Genomic DNA, 27,533 nt, shown 5'->3' with positions numbered 1-27,533 from the left:
CAAGCAGCTCGGAGATGGGCAGATGCCCAAGAAATGCCAGCGGTTGGTGCAAAGAAGCTCTTACTAGGCTGAAGAACTGTGAATACTGCAGGAACGACAAGGGCTAGAGACTTCCCCTTTGGAGGATGGATCCCCCACGCCTTGGAGAGTCGTGCAGAAGTGTTTTCCCGCCGGATGGACGCCAACAAGCCTTGCTACACGCAAATCGTGCGTTTGGCGTTTTTGGACGCTGCTGGGGCCCAGGAGGGACCAGGAGGTCGCAAATTGGACCTGCAGAGAGAGGGGACGTCGAGCAAGACAAAGAGTCCTCACTGAAGCAGGTAGCACCCGGAGAAGTGCCAGAAACAGGCACTATGAGGATGCGTGAAACGGTGCTCGCCGAAGTTGCACAAAGGAGTCCCACGTCGCCGGAGACCAACTTAGAAAGTCGTGCAATGCAGGTTAGAGTGCCGTGGACCCAGGCTTGGCTGTGCACGAAGGATTTCCGCCGGAAGTGCACAGGGGCCGGAGTAGCTTGCAAAGTCGCGGTTCCCAGCAATGCAGCCCAGCGAGGTGAGGCAAGGACTTACCTCCACCAAACTTGGGCTGAAGAGTCACTGGACTGTGGGGGTTACTTGGACGGTGTCGCTGGATTCGAGGGACCTCGCTCGTCGTGCTGAGAGGAGACCCAAGGGACCGGAGATGCAGCTTTTTGGTGCCTGCGGTTGCAGGGGGACGATTCCGTCGACCCACGGGAGATTTCTTCGGAGCTTCTGGTGCAGAGAGGAGGCAGGCTACCCCCACAGCATGCACAAGCAGGAAAACAGTCGAGAAGGCGGCAGGATCAGCGTTACAGAGTTGCAGTAGTCGTCTTTGCTACTATGTTGCAGGTTTGCAGGCTTCCAGCGCGGTCAGCGGTCGATTCCTTATCAGAAGGTGAAGAGGGAGATGCAGAGGAACTCGGCTGAGCTCATGCATTCGTTATCTAAAGTTTCCCCAGAGACAGAGACCCTAAATAGCCAGAAAAGAGGGTTTGGCTACCTAGGAGAGAGGAAAGGCTACTAACACCTGAAGGAGCCTATCACAAGGAGTCTCTGACGTCACCTGGTGGCACTGGCCACTCAGAGCAGTCCAGTATGCCAGCAGCACCTCTGTTTCCAAGATGGCAGAGGTCTGGAGCACACTGGAGGAGCTCTGGACACCTCCCAGGGGAGGTGCAGGTCAGGGGAGTGGTCACTCCCCTTTCCTTTGTCCAGTTTCGCGCCAGAGCAGGGGCTAAGGGGTCCCTGAACCGGTGTAGACTGGCTTATGCAGAATTGGGCACCTCTGTGCCCAACAAAGCATTTCCAGAGGCTGGGGGAGGCTACTCCTCCCCTGCCTTCACACCATTTTCCAAAGGGAGAGGGTGTCACACCCTCTCTCAGAGGAAGTTCTTTGTTCTGCCATCCTGGGCCAGGCCTGGCTGGACCCCAGGAGGGCAGATGCCTGTCTGAGGGGTTGGCAGCAGCAGCAGCTGCAGAGAAACCCCAGGAAGGGCAGTCTGGCAGTACCAGGGTCTGTGCTACAGACCACTGGGATCATGGAATTGTACCAACAATGCCAGGATGGCATAGAGGGGGCAATTCCATGATCATAGACATGTTACATGGCCATATTCGGAGTTACCATGGTGAAGCTACATATAGGTAGTGACCTATATGTAGTGCACGCGTGTAATGGTGTCCCCGCACTCACAAAGTTCAGTGAATTGGCTCTGAACAATGTGGGGGCACCTTGGCTAGTGTCAGGGTGCCCTCACACTAAGTAACTTTGCACCTAACCTTTACCAGGTAAAGGTTAGACATATAGGTGACTTATAAGTTACTTAAGTGCAGTGTAAAATGGCTGTGAAATAACGTGGACGTTATTTCACTCAGGCTGCAGTGGCAGGCCTGTGTAAGAATTGTCAGAGCTCCCTATGGGTGGCAAAAGAAATGCTGCAGCCCATAGGGATCTCCTGGAACCCCAATACCCTGGGTACCTCAGTACCATATACTAGGGGATTATAAGGGTGTTCCAGTAAGCCAATGTAAATTGGTAAAAATGGTCACTAGCCTGTCAGTGACAATTTGGAAAGAAATGAGAGAGCATAACCACTGAGGTTCTGGTTAGCAGAGCCTCAGTGAGACAGTTAGGCACCACACAGGGAACATATACATGCACACCTATGAGCACTGGGGCCCTGTGTGACAGGGTCCCAGTGACACATACATATAGGCCACAAACCTATGAGCACTGGGGTCCTGACCAGCAGGATCCCAGTGACACATAACAAACATACTGAAAACATAGTGTTTTCACTATGAGCACTGAGGCCTGGCTATCAGGATCCCAGTGAGACAGTGAAAACAGTGACAAACACCCTGACATACACTCACAAACAGGCCAAAAGTGGGGGTAACAAGGCTAGAAAGAGGCTACCTTCTCACAGTTATGCTCTCTCATTTCTTTCCAAATTGTCACTGACAGGCTAGTGACCATTTTTACCAATTTACATTGGCTTACTGGAACACCCTTATAATTCCCTAGTATATGGTACTGAGGTACCCAGGGTATTGGGGTTCCAGGAGATCCCTATGGGCTGCAGCATTTCTTTTGCCACCCATAGGGAGCTCTGACAATTCTTACACAGGCCTGCCACTGCAGCCTGAGTGAAATAACGTCCACGTTATTTCACAGCCATTTTACACTGCACTTAAGTAACTTATAAGTCACCTATATGTCTAACCTTTACCTGGTAAAGGTTAGGTGCAAAGTTACTTAGTGTGAGGGCACCCTGGCACTAGCCAAGGTGCCCCCACATTGTTCAGAGCCAATTCACTGAACTTTGTGAGTGTGGGGACACCATTACACGCGTGCACTACATATAGGTCACTACCTATATGTAGCTTCACCATGGTAACTCCGAATATGGCCATGTAACATGTCTATGATCATGGAATTGCCCCCTCTATGCCATCCTGGCATTGTTGGTACAATTTCATGATCCCAGTGGTCTGTAGCACAGACCCTGGTACTGCCAGACTGCCCTTCCTGGGGTTTCACTGCAGCTGCTGCTGCTGCCAACCCCTCAGACAGGCAGCTGCCCTCCTGGGGTCCAGCCAGGCCTGGCCCAGGATGGCAGAACAAAGAACTTCCTCTGAGAGAGGGTGTGACACCCTCTCCCTTTGGAAAATGGTGTGAAGGCAGGGGAGGAGTAGCCTCCCCCAGCCTCTGGAAATGCTTTGTTGGGCACAGATGTGCCCAATTCTGCATAAGCCAGTCTACACCGGTTCAGGGACCCCTTAGCCCCTGCTCTGGCGCGAAACTGGACAAAGGAAAGGGGAGTGACCACTCCCCTGACCTGCACCTCCCCTGGGAGGTGTCCAGAGCTCCTCCAGTGTGCTCCAGACCTCTGCCATCTTGGAAACAGAGGTGCTGCTGGCACACTGGACTGCTCTGAGTGGCCAGTGCCACCAGGTGACGTCAGAGACTCCTGCTGATAGGCTCCTTCAGGTGTTAGTAGCCTTTCCTCTCTCCTAGGTAGCCAAACCCTCTTTTCTGGCTATTTAGGGTCTCTGTCTCTGGGGAAACTTTAGATAACGAATGCATGAGCTCAGCCGAGTTCCTCTGCATCTCTCTCTTCACCTTCTGATAAGGAAACGACCGCTGACCGCGCTGGAAGCCTGCAAACCTGCAACATAGTAGCAAAGACGACTACTGCAACTCTGTAACGCTGATCCTGCCGGCTTCTCGACTGTTTTCCTGCTTGTGCATGCTGTGGGGGTAGCCTGCCTCCTCTCTGCACCAGAAGCTCCGAAGAAATCTCCCGTGGGTCGACGGAATCTTCCCCCTGCAACCGCAGGCACCAAAAAGCTGCATTACCGGTCCCTTGGGTCTCCTCTCAGCACGACGAGCGAGGTCCCTCGAATCCAGCAACGCTGTCCAAGTGACCCCCACAGTCCAGTGACTCTTCAGCCCAAGTTTGGTGGAGGTAAGTCCTTGCCTCACCTCGCTGGGCTGCATTGCTAGGAATCGCGACTTTGCAGCTACTCCGGCCCCTGTGCACTTCCGGCGGAAATCCTTCGTGCACAGCCAAGCCTGGGTCCACGGCACTCTAACCTGCATTGCACGACTTTCTAAGTTGGTCTCCGGCGACGTGGGACTCCTTTGTGCAACTTCGGCGAGCACATATCACGCATCCTTGTAGTGCCTGTTTCTGGCACTTCTCCGGGTGCTACCTGCTTCAATGAGGGCTCTTTGTCTTGCTCGACGTCCCCTCTCTCTGCAGGTCCAATTTGCGACCTCCTGGTCCCTCCTGGGCCCCAGCAGCATCCAAAAACGCCAAACGCACGATTTGCGTGTAGCAAGGCTTGTTGGCGTCCTTACGGCGGGAAAACACTTCTGCACGACTCTCCAGGGCGAGAGGGATCCGTCCACCAAAGGGGAAGTCTCTAGCCCTTTTCGTTCCTGCAGAAACCTCAGCTTCTTCTGTCCAGTTGAAGCTTCTTTGCACCCGCAGCTGGCATTTCCTGGGCATCTGCCCATCTCCGACTTGCTTGTGACTTTTGGACTTGGTCCCCTTGTTCCACAGGTACCCTAGATTGGAAATCCACAGTTGTTGCATTGCTGGTTTGTGTCTTTCCTGCATTATTCCTCTAACACGACTCTTTTGTCCTTAGGGGAACTTTAGTGCACTTTGCACTCACTTTTCAGGGTCTTGGGGAGGGTTATTTTTCTAACTCTCACTATTTTCTAATAGTCCCAGCGACCCTCTACAAGGTCACATAGGTTTGGGGTCCATTCGTGGTTCGCATTCCACTTCTGGAGTATATGGTTTGTGTTGCCCCTATCCCTATGTTTCCCCATTGCATCCTATTGTAACTATACATTGTTTGCACTGTTTTCTAAGACTATACTGCATATTTTTGCTATTGTGTATATATATCTTGTGTATATTTCCTATCCTCTCACTGAGGGTACACTCTTAGATACTTTGGCATATTGTCATAAAAATAAAGTACCTTTATTTTTAGTATAACTGTGTATTGTGTTTTCTTATGATATTGTGCCTATGACACTAAGTGGTACTGTAGTAGCTTCACACGTCTCCTAGTTCAGCCTAAGCTGCTCTGCTAAGCTACCATTATCTATCAGCCTAAGCTGCTAGACACCCTATACACTAATAAGGGATAACTGGGCCTGGTGCAAGGTGCAAGTACCCCTTGGTACTCACTACAAGCCAGTCCAGCCTCCTACATTGGTTGTGCAGTGGTGGGATAAGTGCTTGAGACTACTTACCACTCTTGTCATTGTACTTTTCATAAGAGAAAAATATACAAAACAAGGTCAGTGTATATACACATAGCCAAAAAGTTTTGCATTTCCTCTTTTCACTCTTTTCTAAGTGCTGAAAAGTACTTCTAAACTTTCAAAAAGTTCTTAAAAGTTTAAAAAGTTTTTTCTGTCTTTCCAAAAAGTTCTGAAAACTTTTTTCTTTTTTCTATCACTTTAACTCTCTCTAAAAAATGTCTGGCACAGGAAAAAATGTTGAACTGTCCAAACTTGCACATGATCACCTTAGCTGGAAAGGAGCAAGGAGTCTCTGCATAGAGAGAGGTTTGAGTGTAGGGAAGAATCCTTCCTTAGAACTGTTAATTAATATGCTTAGAGTACAAGATAAGGCCATGAGTGCCAAATCTGGTGAAAAAGTAGCTAATGGTTCTCAATCTGATCCAGGGACTCCCCCAGGAAAAGGTTCAGGAAAGAAACTTCTCAGCCTGCCCATTACTAGACAGTCTAGCATAGTTGGTACAGAGGTTGAATCACACCATACTGATGGTGTGCTCTCAGATTATACTGGTAGCCAAGCTGTTAGGGTGCCCTCTGTAAGGGACAGGTCTCCTTCTGTTCATTCCCATCATACCTCTGTATCTAGAAATGTCCCTCCCACCCACCCTGATGACAGATTGTTAGAAAGGGAGCTCAATAGATTGAGAGTGGAACAAACCAGACTGAAGCTCAAGAAGCAACAGCTGGATTTGGATAGACAGTCTTTAGAATTAGAGAAGGAAAGACAGAAGTTGGGTTTAGATACCCATGGTGGCAGCAGCAGTATTCCCCATAGTCATCCTGCAAAAGAGCATGATTCCAGGAATCTGCACAAGATAGTTCCCCCTTATAAGGAGGGGGATGACATTAACAAGTGGTTTGCTGCACTTGAGAGGGCCTGTGCTGTACAGGATGTCCCTCAAAAGCAGTGGGCTGCTATCCTATGGCTATCATTTAGTGGAAAAGGTAGGGATAGGCTCCTTACTGTGAAAGAAAATGATGCCAATAATTTCCAAGTTCTTAAGAATGCACTCCTGGATGGTTATGGCTTAACCACTGAACAGTATAGGATAAAGTTCAGAGAGACCAAAAAGGAGTCTTCACAAGACTGGGTTGATTTCATTGACCAGGCAGTGAAGGCCTTGGAGGGGTGGTTACATGGCAGTAAAGTTACTGATTATGACAGCCTGTATAACTTAATCCTGAGAGAGCATATTCTTAATAATTGTGTGTCTGATTTGTTGCACCAGTACTTGGTGGACTCTGATCTGACCTCTCCCCAAGAATTGGGAAAGAAGGCAGACAAATGGGTCAGAACAAGAGTGAACAGAAAAGTTCATACAGGGGGTGACAAAGATGGCAACAAAAAGAAGGATGGTAAGTCTTCTGACAAGGGTGGGGACAAATCTAAAAATGAGTCTTCATCAGGCCCACAAAAACACTCTGGTGGGGGTGGTGGGTCCAAATCCTCCTTTAATCAGAACAAGGAAAAGAAACCATGGTGCTATTTATGTAAAATAAAAGGCCATTGGACAACAGATCCCAGTTGTCAAAAGAAAGGCACCACAGCTCCTACCACTACAACCCCTACTGCTACACCTAGTGTCCCTACTAATAGCAGTGGTGGTGGGAGCAAACCTACTAATAGCCAATCAAAGGGAGTAGCTGGGCTCACTTTTGGTAATTTAGTTGGGGTTGGTCTGATTAGAGAGACCACAGAGGCTACTTTAGTCTCTGAAGGGGCTATTGATTTAGCCACTTTGGTTGCTTGCCCCCATAACTTGGAGAAGTACAAGCAACTAACCCTAATAAATGGTGTTGAGGTCCAGGCCTACAGGGACACAGGTGCCAGTGTCACAATGGTGATTGAGAAAATGGTGCCCCCTGAACAACACATACTTGGACACCAGTACCAAGTAACCGATGCTCACAACATAACACAAAGCCACCCCATGGCTGTTGTAAATCTCAACTGGGGGGGGGTAACTGGTCCAAAGAAAGTTGTGGTAGCTTCAGATTTACCTGTAGACTGTCTATTAGGGAATGATTTGGAGACATCAGCTTGGTCAGATGTGGAGTTGGAGGCCCATGCAGCAATGCTGGGCATCCCAGGGCATATTTTTGCTTTGACAAGGGCTCAGGCCAAAAAGCAAAAAGGACAGGGAAGCTTGGATCCTGGAACAATGGACCAAGTGCTCCCTAAAGCTAGGGTTAGTAGAAGCAAACCACTTCCTACTATCCCTCCCTCTACAGTGGATTCAACTTCTGAGGAAGAAGAATTCCCTCCCTGCGCAGAACCTACACCAGAGGAGCTGGAAGCAGACACTGCTGAGCTTTTGGGTGAAGGGGGGCCTGCCAGAGAGGAGCTGAGTGTGGCACAGCAAACCTGTCCCACATTAGAGGGTCTCAGACAGCAAGCTGTCAAACAGGCTAATGGGGATGTCAGTGACTCTCACAGAGTTTACTGGGAGGACAACCTCTTGTACACTGAGCATAGGGATCCTAAACCTGGAGCTGCCAGGAGATTAGTGATTCCTCAGGAGTACAGAAAGTTCCTCCTAACACTGGCACATGACATTCCCCTAGCTGGGCACCTGGGTCAAATGAAAACTTGGGACAGATTAGTTCCATTGTTTCATTGGCCTAGGATGTCTGAGGACACAAAGGAATTTTGTAAGTCCTGTGAAACCTGGCAAGCCAGTGGCAAGACAGGTGGCACTCCAAAGGCACCCCTTATCCCACTGCCTGTGGTTGGGGTTCCCTTTGAAAGGGTAGGGGTTGACATAGTTGGCCCCCTTGACCCTCCTACTGCTTCAGGCAATAGGTTTATCTTAGTGGTAGTGGACCATGCCACAAGATATCCTGAAGCCATTCCTTTAAGGACCACTACAGCTCCTGCAGTGGCAAAGGCCCTCCTGGGAATATTTTCCAGGGTGGGCTTCCCAAAGGAAGTAGTATCAGACAGAGGAAGCAATTTTATGTCTGCATACTTAAAGGCCATGTGGAAGGAGTGTGGTGTAACTTACAAGTTCACAACACCCTATCATCCACAAACAAATGGACTGGTGGAGAGATTTAATAAAACTCTCAAAGGCATGATTATGGGACTCCCTGAAAAACTCCGCAGGAGATGGGATATCCTTCTACCATGCCTCCTTTTTGCCTACAGGGAGGTACCCCAGAAAGGAGTGGGCTTCAGCCCCTTTGAACTTCTTTTTGGACACCCTGTGAGGGGTCGACTCACACTTGTAAAGGAGGGTTGGGAACAACCTTTAAAAGCTCCTAAGCAGGATATTGTGGATTATGTACTTGGCCTCAGATCAAGGATGGCTGAGTACATGAAAAAGGCCAGTAAAAACCTTCAGGCCAGCCAAGAGCTCCAGAAGCAATGGCATGATCAGAAGGCTGTTTTGGTTCAGTACCAACCAGGGCAGAAAGTGTGGGTCTTGGAGCCTGTGGCCCCAAGAGCACTCCAAGATAAATGGAGTGGACCCCACACAATTGTTGAAAAGAAGGGTGAAGTCACCTACTTGGTTGACTTAGGCACTGCCAGGAGTCCCCTTAGGGTGCTCCATGTCAACCGCCTGAAACCCTACTATGACAGGGCTGATCTCACCCTGCTCATGGTAACAGATGAGGGACAGGAAGAAGACAGTGATCCTCTACCTGATCTCTTCTCTTCCACAGAACAAGATGCTCTTGTGGAAGGTGTAGTTTTGGCTGATTGTCTTACTGCTGAGCAGAAAGATAATTGCATAAATCTCCTAGGACAATTTTCAGAACTCTTCTCTACTGTGCCAGGCACCACTTCTTGGTGTGAGCACACTATAGATACTGGAGACAGTTTACCTGTCAAAAGTAAGATCTATAGGCAGCCTGACCATGTCAGAGACTGCATAAAGCAAGAAGTTCAGAAAATGTTGGAACTAGGAGTGGTTGAGCACTCTGACAGTCCATGGGCTTCTCCTGTGGTACTGGTACCAAAACCCAATTCTAAAGATGGAAAGAAGGAAATGAGGTTTTGTGTAGACTATAGAGGTCTCAACTTGGTAACCAAAACTGATGCTCACCCTATACCCAGGGCAGATGAGCTCATAGATACACTGGCATCTGCCAAGTATCTAAGCACTTTTGATTTGACTGCAGGGTATTGGCAGATCAAATTGTCAGAAGATGCTAAACCTAAGACTGCATTTTCTACCATTGGAGGACATTACCAGTTTACTGTAATGCCTTTTGGTTTGAAAAATGCACCTGCCACTTTTCAGAGGTTGGTGAACACAGTCCTGCAAGGGCTGGAAGCTTTCAGTGCAGCATATTTGGACGATATAGCTGTCTTTAGCTCCAGCTGGGATGATCACCTGGTCCACCTATGGAAAGTTTTGGAGGCCCTGCAAAAGGCAGGCCTCACTATCAAGGCTTCAAAGTGCCAGATAGGGCAGGGTAAGGTGGTTTATCTGGGACACCTTGTTGGTGGGGATCAGATTGCACCACTTCAGGGGAAAATCCAAACTATCATTGATTGGGTTCCCCCTACCACTCAGACTCAGGTGAGAGCCTTCCTAGGCCTCACTGGGTATTACAGGAGGTTCATTAAGAACTATGGCTCAATTGCAGCCCCTCTTAATGACCTCACATCCAAGAAAATGCCTAAAAAGGTATTATGGACAGCAAACTGTCAGAAAGCTTTTGAGGAGCTGAAGCAGGCCATGTGCTCTGCACCTGTCCTGAAAAGCCCTTGTTACTCTAAAAAATTCTATGTCCAAACTGATGCATCTGAATTAGGAGTAGGGGCAGTCCTATCACAACTTAATTCTGAGGGCCAGGATCAACCTGTTGCTTTTATTAGTAGAAGGTTGACCCCTAGAGAAAAGCGTTGGTCTGCCATTGAGAGGGAGGCCTTTGCTGTGGTCTGGGCTCTGAAGAAGTTGAGGCCATACCTGTTTGGCACTCACTTCATTGTTCAGACAGACCACAAACCTCTACTTTGGCTAAAACAAATGAAAGGTGAAAATCCTAAATTGTTGAGGTGGTCCATATCCCTACAGGGAATGGACTATACAGTGGAACATAGACCTGGGAGTAGCCACTCCAATGCAGATGGACTCTCCAGATATTTCCACTTAGACAATGAAGACTCATCAGGTAATGGCTAGTCTTATTGACCTTCGTTTGGGGGGGGGTTGTGTAGGAAAGTACCATCTTGCCTGGCATGTTACCCCCATTTTTCACTGTATATATGTTGTTTTAGTTGTATGTGTCACTGGGACCCTGGTAACCCAGGGCCCCAGTGCTCATAAGTGTGCCTGAATGTGTTACCTGTGTAGTGACTAATTGTCTCACTGAGGCTCTGCTAATCAGAACCTCAGTGGTTATGCTCTCTCATTTCTTTCCAAATTGTCACTGACAGGCTAGTGACCATTTTTACCAATTTACATTGGCTTACTGGAACACCCTTATAATTCCCTAGTATATGGTACTGAGGTACCCAGGGTATTGGGGTTCCAGGAGATCCCTATGGGCTGCAGCATTTCTTTTGCCACCCATAGGGAGCTCTGACAATTCTTACACAGGCCTGCCACTGCAGCCTGAGTGAAATAACGTCCACGTTATTTCACAGCCATTTTACACTGCACTTAAGTAACTTATAAGTCACCTATATGTCTAACCTTTACCTGGTAAAGGTTAGGTGCAAAGTTACTTAGTGTGAGTGCACCCTGGCACTATCCAAGGTGCCCCCACATTGTTCAGAGCCAATTCACTGAACTTTGTGAGTGCGGGGACACCATTACACGCGTGCACTACATATAGGTCACTACCTATATGTAGCTTCACCATGGTAACTCCGAATATGGCCATGTAACATGTCTATGATCATGGAATTGCCCCCTCTATGCCATCCTGGCATTGTTGGTACAATTCCATGATCCCAGTGGTCTGTAGCACAGACCCTGGTACTGCCAGACTGCCCTTCCTGGGGTTTCACTGCAGCTGCTGCTGCTGCCAACCCCTCAGACAGGCAGCTGCCCTCCTGAGGTCCAGCCAGGCCTGGCCCAGGATGGCAGAACAAAGAACTTCCTCTGAGAGAGGGTGTGACACCCTCTCCCTTTGGAAAATGGTGTGAAGGCAGGGGAGGAGTAGCCTCCCCCAGCCTCTGGAAATGCTTTGTTGGGCACAGATGTGCCCAATTCTGCATAAGCCAGTCTACACCGGTTCAGGGACCCCTTGGCCCCTGCTCTGGCGCGAAACTGGACAAAGGAAAGGGGAGTGACCACTCCCCTGACCTGCACCTCCCCTGGGAGGTGTCCAGAGCTCCTCCAGTGTGCTCCAGACCTCTGCCATCTTGGAAACAGAGGTGCTGCTGGCACACTGGACTGCTCTGAGTGGCCAGTGCCACCAGGTGACGTCAGAGACTCCTTCTGATAGGCTCCTTCAGGTGTTGCTAGCCTATCCTCTCTTCTAGGTAGCCAAACCCTCTTTTCTGGCTATTTAGGGTCTCTGTCTCTGGGGAAACTTTAGATAACGAATGCATGAGCTCAGCCGAGTTCCTCTGCATCTCTCTCTTCACCTTCTGATAAGGAAACGACCGCTGACCGCGCTGGAAGCCTGCAAACCTGCAACATAGTAGCAAAGACGACTACTGCAACTCTGTAACGCTGATCCTGCCGCCTTCTCGACTGTTTTCCTGCTTGTGCATGCTGTGGGGGTAGCCTGCCTCCTCTCTGCACCAGAAGCTCCGAAGAAAGCTCCCGTGGGTCGACGGAATCTTCCCCCTGCAACCGCAGGCACCAAAAAGCTGCATCACCTGTCCCTTGGGTCTCCTCTCAGCACGACGAGCGAGGTCCCTCGAATCCAGCGACTCTGTCCAAGTGACCCCCACAGTCCAGTGACTCTTCAGCCCAAGTTTGGTGGAGGTAAGTCCTTGCCTCACCTCGCTGGGCTGCATTGCTGGGAACCACGACTTTGCAGCTACTCCGGCCCCTGTGCACTTCCGGCGGAAATCCTTTGTGCACAGCCAAGCCTGGGTCCACGGCACTCTAACCTGCATTGCACGACTTTCTAAGTTGGTCTCCGGCGACGTGGGACTCCTTTGTTCAACTTCGGCGAGCACCGTTTCACGCATCCTCGTAGTGCCTGTTTCTGGCACTTCTCCGGGTGCTACCTGCTTTAGTGAGGGCTCTTTGTCTTGCTCTACGTCTCCTCTCTCTTCAGGTCCAATTTGCGACCTCCTGGTCCCTCCTGGGCCCCAGCAGCGTCCAAAAACGCCAAACGCACGATTTGCGTCTAGCAAGGCTTTTTGGCGTCCTTCCGGCGGGAAAACACTTCTGCACGACTCTCCAAGAGAAGAGGGATCCGTCCACCAAAGGGGAAGTCTCTAGGCCTTTTCGTTCCTGCAGAAACCTCAGCTTCTTCTGTCCAGTCGAAGCTTCTTTGCACCCGCAGCTGGCATTTCCTGGGCATCTGCCCATCTCCGACTTGCTTGTGACTTTTGGACTTGGTCCCCTTGTTCCACAGGTACCCTAGATTGGAAATCCACAGTTGTTGCATTGCTGGTTTGTGTCTTTCCTGCATTATTCCTCTAACACGACTTCTTTGTCCTTAGGGGAACTTTAGTGCACTTTGCACTCACTTTTCAGGGTCTTGGGGAGGGTTATTTTTCTAACTCTCACTATTTTCTAATAGTCCCAGCGACCCTCTACAAGGTCACATAGGTTTGGGGTCCATTCGTGGTTCGCATTCCACTTTTGGAGTATATGGTTTGTGTTGCCCCTATCCCTATGTTTCCCCATTGCATCCTATTGTAACTATACATTGTTTGCACTGTTTTCTAAGACTATACTGCATATTTTTGCTATTGTGTATATATATCTTGTGTATATTTCCTATCCTCTCACTGAGGGTACACTCTAAGATACTTTGGCATATTGTCATAAAAATAAAGTACCTTTATTTTTAGTATAACTGTGTATTGTGTTTTCTTATGATATTGTGCATATGACACTAAGTGGTACTGTAGTAGCTTCACACGTCTCCTAGTTCAGCCTAAGCTGCTCTGCTAAGCTACCATTATCTATCAGCCTAAGCTGCTAGACAGCCTATACACTAATAAGGGATAACTGGGCCTGGTGCAAGGTGCAAGTACCCCTTGGTACTCACTACAAGCCAGTCCAGCCTCCTACACCCCACCCTTGTCAGAAGACTTACCATCCTTCTTTTTGTTGCCATCTTTGTCACCCTCTGTATGAACTTTTCTGTTCACCCTTGTTCTGACCCATTTGTCTGCCTTCTTTCCCAATTCTTGGGGAGAGGTCAGATCAGAGTCCACCAAGTACTGGTGCAACAAATCAGACACACAATTATTAAGAATATGCTCTCTCAGGATCAAGTTATACAGGCTGTCATAATCAGTAACTTTACTGCCATGTAACCACCCCTCCAAGGCCTTCACCGAATGGTCAATGAAATCAATCCAGTCTTGTGAAGACTCCTTTTTGGTCTCTCTGAACTTTATCCTGTACTGTTCAGTGGTTAAGCCATAACCATCCAGGAGTGCATTCTTAAGAACTTGGAAATTATTAGCATCATTTTCTTTCACAGTAAGGAGCCTATCCCTACCTTTTCCACTAAATGATAGCCATAGGATAGCAGCCCACTGCTTTTGAGGGACATCCTGTACAACACAGGCCCTCTCAAGTGCAGCAAACCACTTGTTAATGTCATCCCCCTCCTTATAAGGGGGAACTATCTTGTGCAGATTCCTGGAATCATGCTCTTTTGCAGGATGACTATGGGGAATACTGCTGCTGCCACCATGGGTTTCTAAACCCAACTTCTGTCTTCCCTTCTCTAGTTCAAAAGACTGTCTATCCAAATCCAGCTGTTGCTTTTTAAGCTTCAGTCTGGTTTGTTCCACCCTCAACTTATTGAGTTCCCTCTCTAACATTCTGTCATCAGGGTTGGTGGGAGGGACATTCCTAGATACAGAGGTATGATGGGAATGAACAGAAGGAGACCTGTCCCTTACAGAAGCCACCCTAACAGCTTGGCTAACAGAAACATCACTACCAGTATGGTGAGAATAAATGCTTTTGCTATGCTGTGAGACAACACTATTTGTATGGTGTGGCTCATCATCATTACCAACTATGCTAGACTGTCTAGTAATGGGCAGGCTAAGACGTTTCTTTCCTGAACCTTTTCCTGGGGGAGTCCCTGGATCAGATTGAGAACCATTAGCTACTTTTTCAACAGATGGGGCACTTTTAGCCTTATCTTGTTCTCTAAGCATATTAAGTAACAGTTCCAAGGAAGGATTCTTCCCTACACTCAAACCTCTCTCTATGCAGAGACTCCTTGCTCCTTTCCAGCTAAGGTGATCATATGCAAGTTTGGACAGATCAACATTTTGGCCTGTGCCAGACATTTTTTGAGAGAGTTAAAGGGATAGAAAAAGAGAAAAAAGTTTTCAGAACTTTTTGGAAAGACAGAAAAAAACTTTTAAAACTTTTTAAGAACTTTTTGAAAGTTTAGAAGTACTTTTCAGCACTTAGAAAAGAGAGAAAAGAGGAAATGCAAAACTTTTTGGCTATGTGTAAATACACTGACCTTGTTTTGTATATTTTTCTCTTATGAAAATTACAATGACAAGAGTGGTAAGTAGTCTCAAAGCACTTATCCCACCACTGCACAACCAATGTAGGAGGCTGGACTGGCTTGTAGTGAGTACCAAGGGGTACTTGCACCTTGCACCAGGCCCAGTTATCCCTTATTAGTGTATAGGGTGTCTAGCAGCTTAGGCTGATAGATAATGGTAGCTTAGCAGAGCAGCTTAGGCTGAACTAGGAGACGGGTGAAGCTACTACAGTACCACTTAGTGTCATATGCACAATATCATAAGAAAACACAATACACAGTTATACTAAAAATAAAGGTACTTTATTTTTATGACAATATGCCAAAGTATCTTAGAGTGTACCCTCAGTGAGAGGATAGCAAATATACACAAGATATATATACACAATAGCAAAAATATGCAGTATAGTCTTAGAAAACAGTGCAAACAATGTACAGTTACAATAGGATGCAATGGGGAAACATAGGGATGGGGCAACACAAACCATATACTCCAAAAGTGGAATGCGAACCACGAATGGACCCCAAACCTATGTGACCTTGTAGAGGGTCGCTGGGACTATTAGAAAATAGTGAGAGTTAGAAAAATAACCCTCCCCATGACCCTGAAAAGTGAGTGCAAAGTGCACTAAAGTTCCCCTAAGGACAAAGAAGTCGTGTTAGAGGAATAAGGCAGGAAAGACACAAACCAACAATGCAACAATGATGGATTTCCAATCTAGGGTACGTGTGGAACAAGGGGACCAAGTCCAAAAGTCACAAGCAAGTCGGAGATGGGCATATGCCCAGGAAATGCCAGCTGTGGGTGCAAAGAAGCTTCTACTGGACAGAAGAAGCTGAGGTTTCTGCAGGAACGAAAAGGGCTAGAGACTTCCCCTTTGGTAGACGGATCTCTCTCTCTCCGTGGAGAGTTGTGTAGAAGTGTTTTCCCGCCGAAAGAACGCCAACAAGCCTTGCTAGCTGCAAATCATGCTGTTAGCGTTTTTGGACGCTGCTGCGGCCCAGGAGGGACCAGGAGGTCGAAAATTGGACCAGGAGAGAGAGGGGACGTCGAGCAAGACAAGGAGCCCTCTCAGCAGCAGGTAGCACCCGGAGAAGTGCCAGAAACAGGCACTACGAAGATGCGTGAAACGGTGCTCACCTGAAGTTACACAAAGGAGTCCCACGTCGCCGGAGACCAACTTAGAAAGTCGTTGAATGCAGGTTAGAGTGCCGTGGACCCAGGCTTGGCTGTGCACTAAGGATTTCCGCCAGAAGTGCACAGGGGCTGGAGTAGCTGCAAAAGTCGCGGTTCCCAGCAATGCAGCCCAGCGAGGTGAGGCAAGGACTTACCTCCACCAAACTTGGACAGAAGAGTCACTGGACTGTGGGGGTCACTTGGACAGAGTTGCTGGATTCGAGGGACCTCGCTCGTCGTGCTGAGAGGAGACCCAAGGGACCGGTAATGCAGCTTTTTGGTGCCTGCAGTTGCAGGGGGAAGATTCCGTCGACCCACGGGAGATTTCTTCGGAGCTTCTGGTGCAGAGAGGAGGCAGACTACCCCCACAGCATGCACAAGCAGGAAAACAGTCGAGAAGGCGGCAGGATCAGCGTTACAGAGTTGCAGTAGTCGTCTTTGCTACTATGTTGCAGGTTTGCAGGCTTCCAGCGCGGTCAGCAGTCGATTCCTTGGCAGAAGGTGAAGAGAGAGATGCAGAGGAACTCGGATGAGCTCTTGCATTCGTTATCTAAAGTTTCCCCAGTGACAGAGACCCTAAATAGCCTGAAAAGAGGGTTTGGCTACCTAAGAGAGAGGATAGGCTACTAACACCTGAAGGAGCCTATCAGAAGGAGTCTCTGACGTCACCTGGTGGCACTGGCCACTCAGAGCAGTCCTGAGTGCCAGCAGCACCTCTGTTTCCAAGATGGAGACTTATAAGTTACTTAAGTGCAGTGTAAAATGGCTGTGAAATAACGTGGACGTTATTTCACTCAGGCTGCAGTGGCAGGCCTGTGTAAGAATTGTCAGAGCTCCCTATGGGTGGCAAAAGAAATGCTGCAGCCCATAGGGATCTCCTGGAACCCCAATACCCTGGGTACCTCAGTACCATATACTAGGGAATTATATGGGTGTTCTAGTAAGCCAATGTAAATTGGTAAAAATGGTCACTAGCCTGTTAGTGACAATTTGGAAAGAAATGAGAGAGCATAACCACTGAGGTTCTGATTAGCAGAGCCTCAGTGAGACAGTTAGTCACTACACAGGTAACACATTCAGGCACACTTATGAGCACTGGGGCCCTGGTGAACAGTGTCCCAGTGACACATACAACTAAAACAACATATATACAGTGAAAAATGGGGGTAACATGCCAGGCAAGATGGTACTTTCCTACAATGATTGAGACACTTTGTAAATATGGCTTGGGTAAAATGCACTTTAGTGCCACGTTAGCCTAAAAAAAAGGATGCTGCGGCGGTGCTAAGATGCCACTTGAGGCTCTTAAATATGCCCCTATGTCTTCTTAAGGATTTTTTGGGTACCATAAAAATGTGTTTAGACAGTTGTGTGACCCTGCTAAAGTTTAACATACATTTTAGTACTGTTTAGCATCATGGATGGTACAGATTATTAGGAAATGGGTATTGTAGGAGGCTGGCCTGGCTTATAGTGGGTACATTGTGGTACTTACACCCTGTGCCAGGTCCAGTTATCCCTTATTAGTAGAATAGAGGTGATTCTAGCAGCTTAGGCTGATAGAAGATAGCTATGGCAAAGCTTAGGCTGAACTAGGCGACACGCAAAGCTCCTGCTATACCACTTATATCATATAGCACAATATCATAAGAAAACACAATACTCAGAGTTACTAAAATAAAGGTACTTTATTTTTATGACAATATGCCACAAGTATCTCAGTGAGTACCTGTGGGAAAGTACCATCTTGCCTGGCATGTTACCCCCATTTTTCACTGTATATATGTTGTTTTAGTTGTATGTTTCACTGGGACCCTGTTCACCAGGGCCCCAGTGCTCATAAGTGTGCCTGAATGTGTTACCTGTGTAGTGACTAACTGTCTCACTGAGGCTCTGCTAATCAGAACCTCACTGGTTATGCTCTCTCATTTCTTTCTAAATTGTCACTAACAGGCTAGTGACCAATTTTACCAATTTACATTGGCTTACTGGAACACCCTTATAATTCCCTAGTATATGGTACTGAGGTGCCCAGGGTATTGGGGTTCCAGGAGATCCCTATGGGCTGCAGCATTTCTTTTGCCACCCATAGGGAGCTCTGACAATTCTTACACAGGCCTGCCACTGCAGCCTGAGTGAAATAACGTCCACGTTATTTCACAGCCATTTTACACTGCACTTAAGTAACTTATAAGTCACCTATATGTCTAACGTTTACCTGGTAAAGGTTAGGTGCAAAGTTACTTAGTGTGAGGGCACCCTGGCACTAGCAAAGGTGCCCCCACATTGTTCAGGGCCAATTCCCCGGACTTTGTGAGTGCGGGGACACCATTACACGCGTGCACTACATATATGTCACTACCTATATGTAGCTTCACAATGGTAACTCCGAATATGGCCATGTAACATGTCTATGATCATGGAATTGCCCCCTCTATGCCATCCTGGCATAGTTGGCACAATCCCATGATCCCAGTGGTCTGTAGCACAGACCCTGGTACTGCCAAACTGCCCTTCCTGGGGTTTCACTGCAGCTGCTGCTGCTGCCAACCCCTCAGACAGGCATCTGCCCTCCTGGGGTCCAGCCAGGCCTGGCCCAGGATGGCAGAACAAAGAACTTCCTCTGAGAGAGGGAGTTACACCCTCTCCCTTTGGAAAATGGTGTGAAGGCAGGGGAGGAGTAGCCTCCCCCAGCCTCTGGAAATGCTTTCTTGGGCACAGATGTGCCCAATTCTGCATAAGCCAGTCTACACCGGTTCAGGGGACCCCTTAGCCCTGCTCTGGCGCGAAACTGGACAAAGGAAAGGGGAGTGACCACTCCCCTGACCTGCACCTCCCCTGGGAGGTGTCCAGAGCTCCTCCAGTGTGCTCCAGACCTCTGCCATCTTGGAAACAGAGGTGCTGCTGGCACACTGGACTGCTCTGAGTGGCCAGTGCCACCAGGTGACGTCAGAGACTCCTTGTAATAGGCTCCTTCAGGTGTTGCTAGCCTATCCTCTCTCCTAGGTAGCCAAACCCTCTTTTCTGGCTATTTAGGGTCTCTGTCTCTGGGGAAACTTTAGATAACGAATGCAAGAGCTCATCCGAGTTCCTCTGCATCTCTCTCTTCACCTTCTGCCAAGGAATCGACTGCTGACCGCGCTGCAAGCCTGCAACACTGCAACAAAGTAGCAAAGACGACTACTGCAACTCTGTAACGCTGATCCTGCCGCCTTCTCGACTTTTTTCCTGGTGGTGCATGCTGTGGGGGTAGTCTGCCTCCTCTCTGCACTAGAAGCTCCAAAGAAATCTCCCGTGGGTCGACGGAATCTTCCCCCTGCAACCGCAGGCACCAAAAAGCTGCATTACCGGTCCCTTGGGTCTCCTCTCAGCACGACGAGCGAGGTCCCTCAAATCTAGCAACTCTGTCCAAGTGACTCCCACAGTCCAGTGACTCTTCAGTCCAAGTTTGGTGGAGGTAAGTCCTTGCCTCACCTCGCTAGACTGCATTGCTGGGAACCGCGACTTTTGCAGCTACTCCGGCCCCTGTGCACTTCCGTCGGAAATCCTTCATGTACAGCCAAGCCTGGGTCCACGGCACTCTAACCTGCATTGCACGACTTTCTAAGTTGGTCTCCGGCAACGTGGGACTCCTTTGTGTAACTTCGGGTGAGCACCGTTTCACACATCCTTGTAGTGCCTGTTTCTGGCACTTCTCTGAGTGCCACCTGCTGCTAAGAGGGCTCCTTGTCTTGCTCGACGTTCCCTCTACCTCCTGGTCCAATTTGCGACCTCCTGGTCCCTCCTGAGCCACAGCAGCGTCCAAAAACGCTAACCACACGATTTGCAGCTAGCAAGGCTTGTTGGTGTTCTTTCGGCGGGAAAGTACTTCTGCGCGACTCTCCACGGCGAGCGGAATCTGTCCACCAAAGGGGAAGTCTCTAGCCTTTTTCATTCCTGCAGAAACCTCAGCTTCTTCTGTCCAGTAGAAGCTTCTTTGCATCCACAGCTGGCATTTCCTGGGCATATCCCCATCTCCGACTTGCTTGTGACTTTTGGACTTGGTCCCCTTGTTCCACAGGTACCCTAGATTGGAAATCCATCGTTGTTGCATTGTTGGTTTGTGTCTTTCCTGCCTTATTCCTCTAACACGACTTCTTTATCCTTAGGGGAACTTTAGTGCACTTTGCACTCACTTTTCAGGGTCTTTGGGAGGGTTATTTTTCTAACTCTCACTATTTTCTAATAGTCCCAGCGACCCTCTACAAGGTCACATAGGTTTGGGGTCCATTCGTGGTTCGCATTTCACTTTTGGAGTATATGGTTTGTGTTGCCCCTATCCCTTTGTGTCCCCATTGCATCCTATTGTAACTATACATTGTTTGCACTGTTTTCTAAGACTATACTGCATATTTTTGCTATTGTGTATATATATCTTGTGTTTATTTCCTATCCTCTCACTGAGGGTACACTCTAAGATACTTTGGCATATTGTCATAAAAATAAAGTACCTTTATTTTTAGTATAACTGTGTATTGTGTTTTCTTATGATATTGTGCATATGGCACTAAATGGTACTGTAGTAGCTTCACACGTCTCCTAGTTCAGCCTAAGCTGCTCTGCTAAGCTACCATTATCTATCAGCCTAAGCTGCTAGACACCCTCTACACTAATAAGGGATACCTGGGCCTAGTGCAAGGTGTAAGTACCCATAGGTACTCACTACAAGCCAGTCCAGGCTCCTACATTGGAAGCAGCGACGGGATAAGTGCTTTGAGACTACTTGCCACTCTTGTCATTGTACTTTTCATGAGAGAAAAATATACAAAACAAGGTCAGTGTATATACACATAGCCAAAAAAGTTTTGCATTTCCTCTTTTCACTCTTTTCTAAGTGCTGAAAAGTACTTCTAAACTTTCTAAAAAGTTCTAAAAAGTTGTAAAAGTTTTTTTTCTGTCTTTCTAAAAAGTTCTGAAAACTTTTTTCTCTTTTTCTATCACTTTAACTCTCTCTAAAAATGTCTGGCACAGGCCAAAATGTTGATCTGTCCAAACTTGCATATGATCACCTTAGCTGGAAAGGAGCAAGGAGTCTCTGCATAGAAAGAGGTTTGAGTGTAGGGAAGAATCCTTCCTTGGAATTGTTACTAAACATGCTTAGAGAACAAGATAAGGCTAAAAGTGCCCCATCTGTTGAAAAAGTAGCTAATGGTTCCCAATCTGATCCAGGGACTCCCCCAGGAAAAGATTCAGGAAAGAAACTTCCTAGCCTGCCCATTACTAGACAGTCTAGCATAGTTGGTAATGATGAAGAGCCACACCATACAAATAGTGTTGTCTCACATCATAGCAAAAGCATTTATCCACACCACAGTGGTACTGATGTTTCTGTTAGCCAAGCTGTTAGGGTGCCCTCTGTAAGGGACAAGTCTCCTTCTGTTCATTCCCATCATACCTCTGTATCTAGAAATGTCCCTCCCACCAACCCTGATGACAGATTGTTAGAAAGGGAACTCAATAAGTTGAGGGTGGAACAAACCAGACTGAAGCTTAAAAAGCAACAGCTGGATTTGGATAGACAGTCTTTAGAATTAGAGAAGGAAAGACAGAAGTTGGGTTTAGATACCCATGGTGGCAGCAGCAGTATTCCCCATAGTCATCCTGCAAAAGAGCATGATTCCAGGAATCTGCATAAGATAGTTCCCCCTTATAAGGAGGGGGGTGACATTAACAAGTGGTTTGCTGCACTTGAGAGGGCCTGTGTTGTACAGGATGTCCCTCAAAGGCAGTGGGCTGCTATCCTATGGCTATCATTTAGTGGAAAAGGTAGGGATAGGCTCCTTACTGTGAAAGAAAGTGATGCTAATAATTTTACAGTACATAAGAATGCACTCCTGGATGGTTATGATTTAACCACTGAACAATACAGGATAAAGTTCAGAGAGACCAAAAAGGAGTCTTCACAAGACTGGATTGATTTCATTGACCATTCAGTGAAGGCCTTGGAGGGGTGGTTACATGGCAGTAAAGTTACTGATTATGACAGCCTGTATAACTTGATCCTGAGAGAGCATATTCTTAATAATTGTGTTTCTGATTTGTTGCACCAGTACTTGGTGGACTCTGATCTGACCTCTCCCCAAGAATTGGGAAAGAAGGCAGACAAATGGGTCAGAACAAGGGTGAACAGAAAAGTTCATACAGGGGGTGACAAAGATGGCAACAAAAAGAAGGATGATAAGTCTTCTGACAAGGGTGGGGACAAATCTAAAAATGAGTCTTCATCAGGCCCACAAAAACACTCTGGTGGGGGTGGTGGGTCCAAATCCTCCTTTAATCAAAACAAAGAAAAGAAACCATGGTGCTATTTATGTAAAGTAAAAGGCCATTGGACAACAGATCCCAGTTGTCCAAAGAAAAGCACCAAGCCTCCTACCACTACAACCCCTACTGCTACACCTAGTGTCCCTACTAATAGCAGTGGTGGTGGGAGCAAACCTACTAATAGCCAATCCAAGGGAGTAGCTGGGCTCACTATTGGTAACTTAGTTGGGGTTGGCATTGTTAGGGAGGCCACAGAGGCTGTGTTAGTCTCTGAGGGGGCTATTGACTTAGCCACCTTAGTTGCTTGTCCCCTTAATATGGATAAGTACAAGCAGCTACCCCTAATAAATGGTGTTGAGGTTCAGGCCTACAGGGAAACTGGAGCCAGTGTGACTATGGTCATAGAGAAACTGGTCCACCCTGAACAACACCTACTTGGTCAGCAGTACCAAGTAACCGATGCTCACAACAACACACTTAGCCACCCCATGGCTGTTGTTAATCTCAACTGGGGGGGGGTTACTGGTCCAAAGAAAGTTGTGGTAGCCACAGATTTACCTGTAGACTGTCTACTAGGAAATGATTTGGAGACATCAGCTTGGTCAGATGTGGAGTTGGAGGCCCATGCAGCAATGCTGGGCATCCCAGGGCATATTTTTGCTTTGACCAGGGCTCAGGCCAAAAAGCAAAAAGGACAGGGAAGCTTGGATCCTGGAACAATGGACCAAGTGCTCCCTAAAGCTAGGGCTAGTAGAAGCAAACCACTTCCTATTATCCCTCCCTCTACAGTGGATTCTACTTCTGAGGAAGAAGAATTCCCTCCCTGTGCAGAACCTACACCAGAGGAGCTGGAAGCAGACACTGCTGAGCTTTTGGGTGAAGGGGGGCCTGCCAGAGAGGAGCTGAGTGTGGCACAGCAAACCTGTCCCACATTAGAGGGTCTCAGACAGCAAGCTGTCAAACAGGCTAATGGGGATGTCAGTGACTCTCACAGAGTTTACTGGGAGGACAACCTCTTGTACACTGAGCATAGGGATCCTAAACCTGGAGCTGCCAGGAGATTAGTGATTCCTCAGGAGTACAGAAAGTTCCTCCTAACACTGGCACATGACATTCCCTTAGCTGGGCATCTAGGACAAATGAAAACTTGGGACAGGCTTGTTCCCCTGTTTCATTGGCCTAGAATGTCTGAGGACACAAAGGAATTTTGTAAGTCCTGTGAAACCAGTCAAGCCAGTGGCAAGACAGGTGGCACCCTGTAGGAGGCTGGACTGGCTTGTAGTGAGTACCAAGGGGTACTTGCACCTTGCACCAGGCCCAGTTATCCCTTATTAGTGTATAGGGTGTCTAGCAGCTTAGGCTGATAGATAATGGTAGCTTAGCAAAGCAGCTCAGGCTGAACTAGGAGACGTGTGAAGCTACTACAGTACCACTTAGTGTCATATGCACAATATCATAAGAAAACACAATACACAGTTATACTAAAAATAAAGGTACTTTATTTTTATGACAATATGCCAAAGTATCTTAGAGTGTACCCTCAGTGAGAGGATAGGAAATATACACAAGATATATATACACAATAGCAAAAATATGCAGTATAGTCTTAGAAAACAGTGCAAACAATGTATAGTTACAATAGGATGCAATGGGGAAACATAGGGATAGGGGCAACACAAACCATATACTCCAGAAGTGGAATGTGAACCACGAATGGACCCCAAACCTATGTGACCTTGTAGAGGGTCGCTGGGACTATTGGAAAATAGTGAGAGTTAGAAAAATAACCCTCCCCAAGACCCTGAAAAGTGAGTGCAAAGTGCACTAAAGTTCCCCTAAGGACAAAATAGTCGTGTTAGAGGGAGAATGCAAGGAAAACACAAATCAGCAATGCAACAACGATGGATTCCTGTCTGAAGGTACCTGTGGAACAAGGGGACCAAGTCCAAAAGTCACAAGCAGCTCGGAGATGGGCAGATGCCCAAGAAATGCCAGCGGTTGGTGCAAAGAAGCTCTTACTAGGCTGAAGAACTGTGAATACTGCAGGAACGACAAGGGCTAGAGACTTCCCCTTTGGAGGATGGATCCCCCACGCCTTGGAGAGTCGTGCAGAAGTGTTTTCCCGCCGGATGGACGCCAACAAGCCTTGCTACACGCAAATCGTGCGTTTGGCGTTTTTGGACGCTGCTGGGGCCCAGGAGGGACCAGGAGGTCGCAAATTGGACCTGCAGAGAGAGGGGACGTCGAGCAAGACAAAGAGCCCTCACTGAAGCAGGTAGCACCCGGAGAAGTGCCAGAAACAGGCACTACGAGGATGCGTGAAACGGTGCTCGCCGAAGTTGCACAAAGGAGTCCCACGTCGCCGGAGACCAACTTAGAAAGTCGTGCAATGCAGGTTAGAGTGCCGTGGACCCAGGCTTGGCTGTGCACACAGGATTTCCGCCGGAAGTGCACAGGGGCCGGAGAAGCTTGCAAAGTCGCGGTTCCCAGCAATGCAGCCCAGCGAGGTGAGGCAAGGACTTACCTCCACCAAACTTGGGCTGAAGAGTCACTGGACTGTGGGGGTCACTTGGACGGTGTCGCTGGATTCGAGGGACCTCGCTCGTCGTGCTGAGAGGAGACCCAAGGGACCGGAGATGCAGCTTTTTGGTGCCTGCGGTTGCAGGGGGACGATTCCGTCGACCCACGGGAGATTTCTTCGGAGCTTCTGGTGCAGAGAGGAGGCAGACTACCCCCACAGCATGCACAAGCAGGAAAACAGTCGAGAAGGCGGCAGGATCAGCGTTACAGAGTTGCAGTAGTCGTCTTTGCTACTATGTTGCAGGTTTGCAGGCTTCCAGCGCGGTCAGCGGTCGATTCCTTATCAGAAGGTGAAGAGGGAGATGCAGAGGAACTCGGCTGAGCTCATGCATTCGTTATCTAAAGTTTCCCCAGAGACAGAGACCCTAAATAGCCAGAAAAGAGGGTTTGGCTACCTAGGAGAGAGGAAAGGCTACTAACACCTGAAGGAGCCTATCAGCAGGAGTCTCTGACGTCACCTGGTGGCACTGGCCACTCAGAGCAGTCCAGTGTGCCAGCAGCACCTCTGTTTCCAAGATGGCAGAGGTCTGGAGCACACTGGAGGAGCTCTGGACACCTCCCAGGGGAGGTGCAGGTCAGGGGAGTGGTCACTCCCCTTTCCTTTGTCCAGTTTCGCGCCAGAGCAGGGGCTAAGGGGTCCCTGAACCGGTGTAGACTGGCTTATGCAGAATTGGGCACATCTGTGCCCAACAAAGCATTTCCAGAGGCTGGGGGAGGCTACTCCTCCCCTGCCTTCACACCATTTTCCAAAGGGAGAGGGTGTCACACCCTCTCTCAGAGGAAGTTCTTTGTTCTGCCATCCTGGGCCAGGCCTGGCTGGACCCCAGGAGGGCAGCTGCCTGTCTGAGGGGTTGGCAGCAGCAGCAGCTGCAGTGAAACCCCAGGAAGGGCAGTCTGGCAGTACCAGGGTCTGTGCTACAGACCACTGGGATCATGGAATTGTACCAACAATGCCAGGATGGCATAGAGGGGGCAATTCCATGATCATAGACATGTTACATGGCCATATTCGGAGTTACCATGGTGAAGCTACATATAGGTAGTGACCTATATGTAGTGCACGCGTGTAATGGTGTCCCCGCACTCACAAAGTTCAGTGAATTGGCTCTGAACAATGTGGGGGCACCTTGGCTAGTGCCAGGGTGCCCTCACACTAAGTAACTTTGCACCTAACCTTTACCAGGTAAAGGTTAGACATATAGGTGACTTATAAGTTACTTAAGTGCAGTGTAAAATGGCTGTGAAATAACGTGGACGTTATTTCACTCAGGCTGCAGTGGCAGGCCTGTGTAAGAATTGTCAGAGCTCCCTATGGGTGGCAAAAGAAATGCTGCAGCCCATAGGGATCTCCTGGAACCCCAATACCCTGGGTACCTCAGTACCATATACTAGGGAATTATAAGGGTGTTCCAGTAAGCCAATGTAAATTGGTAAAAATGGTCACTAGCCTGTTAGTGACAATTTGAAAGTAATGAGAGAGCATAACCACTGAGGTTCTGGTTAGCAGAGCCTCAGTGAGACAGTTAGGCACCACACAGGGAACATATACATGCACACCTATGAGCACTGGGGCCCTGTGTGACAGGGTCCCAGTGACACATACATATAGGCCACAAACCTATGAGCACTGGGGTCCTGACTAGCAGGATCCCAGTGACACATAACAACCATACTGAAAACATGGTGTTTTCACTATGAGCACTGAGGCCTGGCTATCAGGATCCCAGTGAGACAGTGAAAACAGTGACAAACACCCTGACATACACTCACAAACAGGCCAAAAGTGGGGGTAACAAGGCTAGAAAGAGGCTACCTTCTCACACAACCCCCCCCCAAACGAAGGACAATAAGGCTAACCTTGGCCAGTTGAGACTTTATTGTCTAAGTGGTGATAAGTAGAGAGTAGCTCTGCAATAGACTGGTTACTCCCTTTATCATCCACTATATGGTTACTTCCCTGTGGGGATGTAAACCACCCTGTTTGAAGTTTTTTAGCTAAGCAACAATGTGAAGATGTATTTTCAGAGTTTCTATCAGTAAGTTTTAGTTTAGAGCAGTGGGAATTGTCCACTGAACCTATTTGTAGTGATGGAAATGCCAGACAGGGATGCTGTCTCAGAAAAGCCATAGCTGGGCAAAAACTTTGTCCATCTGGCTGGAAGAGAGAACAGGGATGCTGTTTCTCTTGAGTTGGAGCAGGGCAGGGATGCTGTCCTATGAGCTCCACACTAGGGCAGGGATGCTGTCCTAAGTGTTGTGAGGTAGTGCAGGGTTTCTGCACTAAAGTTTCTCTGGGAGGGTTGGAGGGATGCTCCATGTTAACTAAAATGGTGCTGTTTTTCTCACCAATGTTAGTTATCCCACAGAGAGGTACTTCCACCTCAGGGAGTCTAGCTTTGCCAGCTGATGATTCCCTTGGAACAGGTGCCACCCCAGGAGAGGTTTCTCCCACCACAGGAATAGTATCCTGAATGGTAGGGTGGTTAGGGGATACTGTGATACCCTTTTTACC

Source organism: Pleurodeles waltl, chromosome 3_1, assembly GCF_031143425.1.
Source record: "Pleurodeles waltl isolate 20211129_DDA chromosome 3_1, aPleWal1.hap1.20221129, whole genome shotgun sequence".
Lineage (NCBI taxonomy): Eukaryota > Metazoa > Chordata > Amphibia > Caudata > Salamandridae > Pleurodeles > Pleurodeles waltl.
This window is presented reverse-complemented; position numbering follows the sequence as displayed.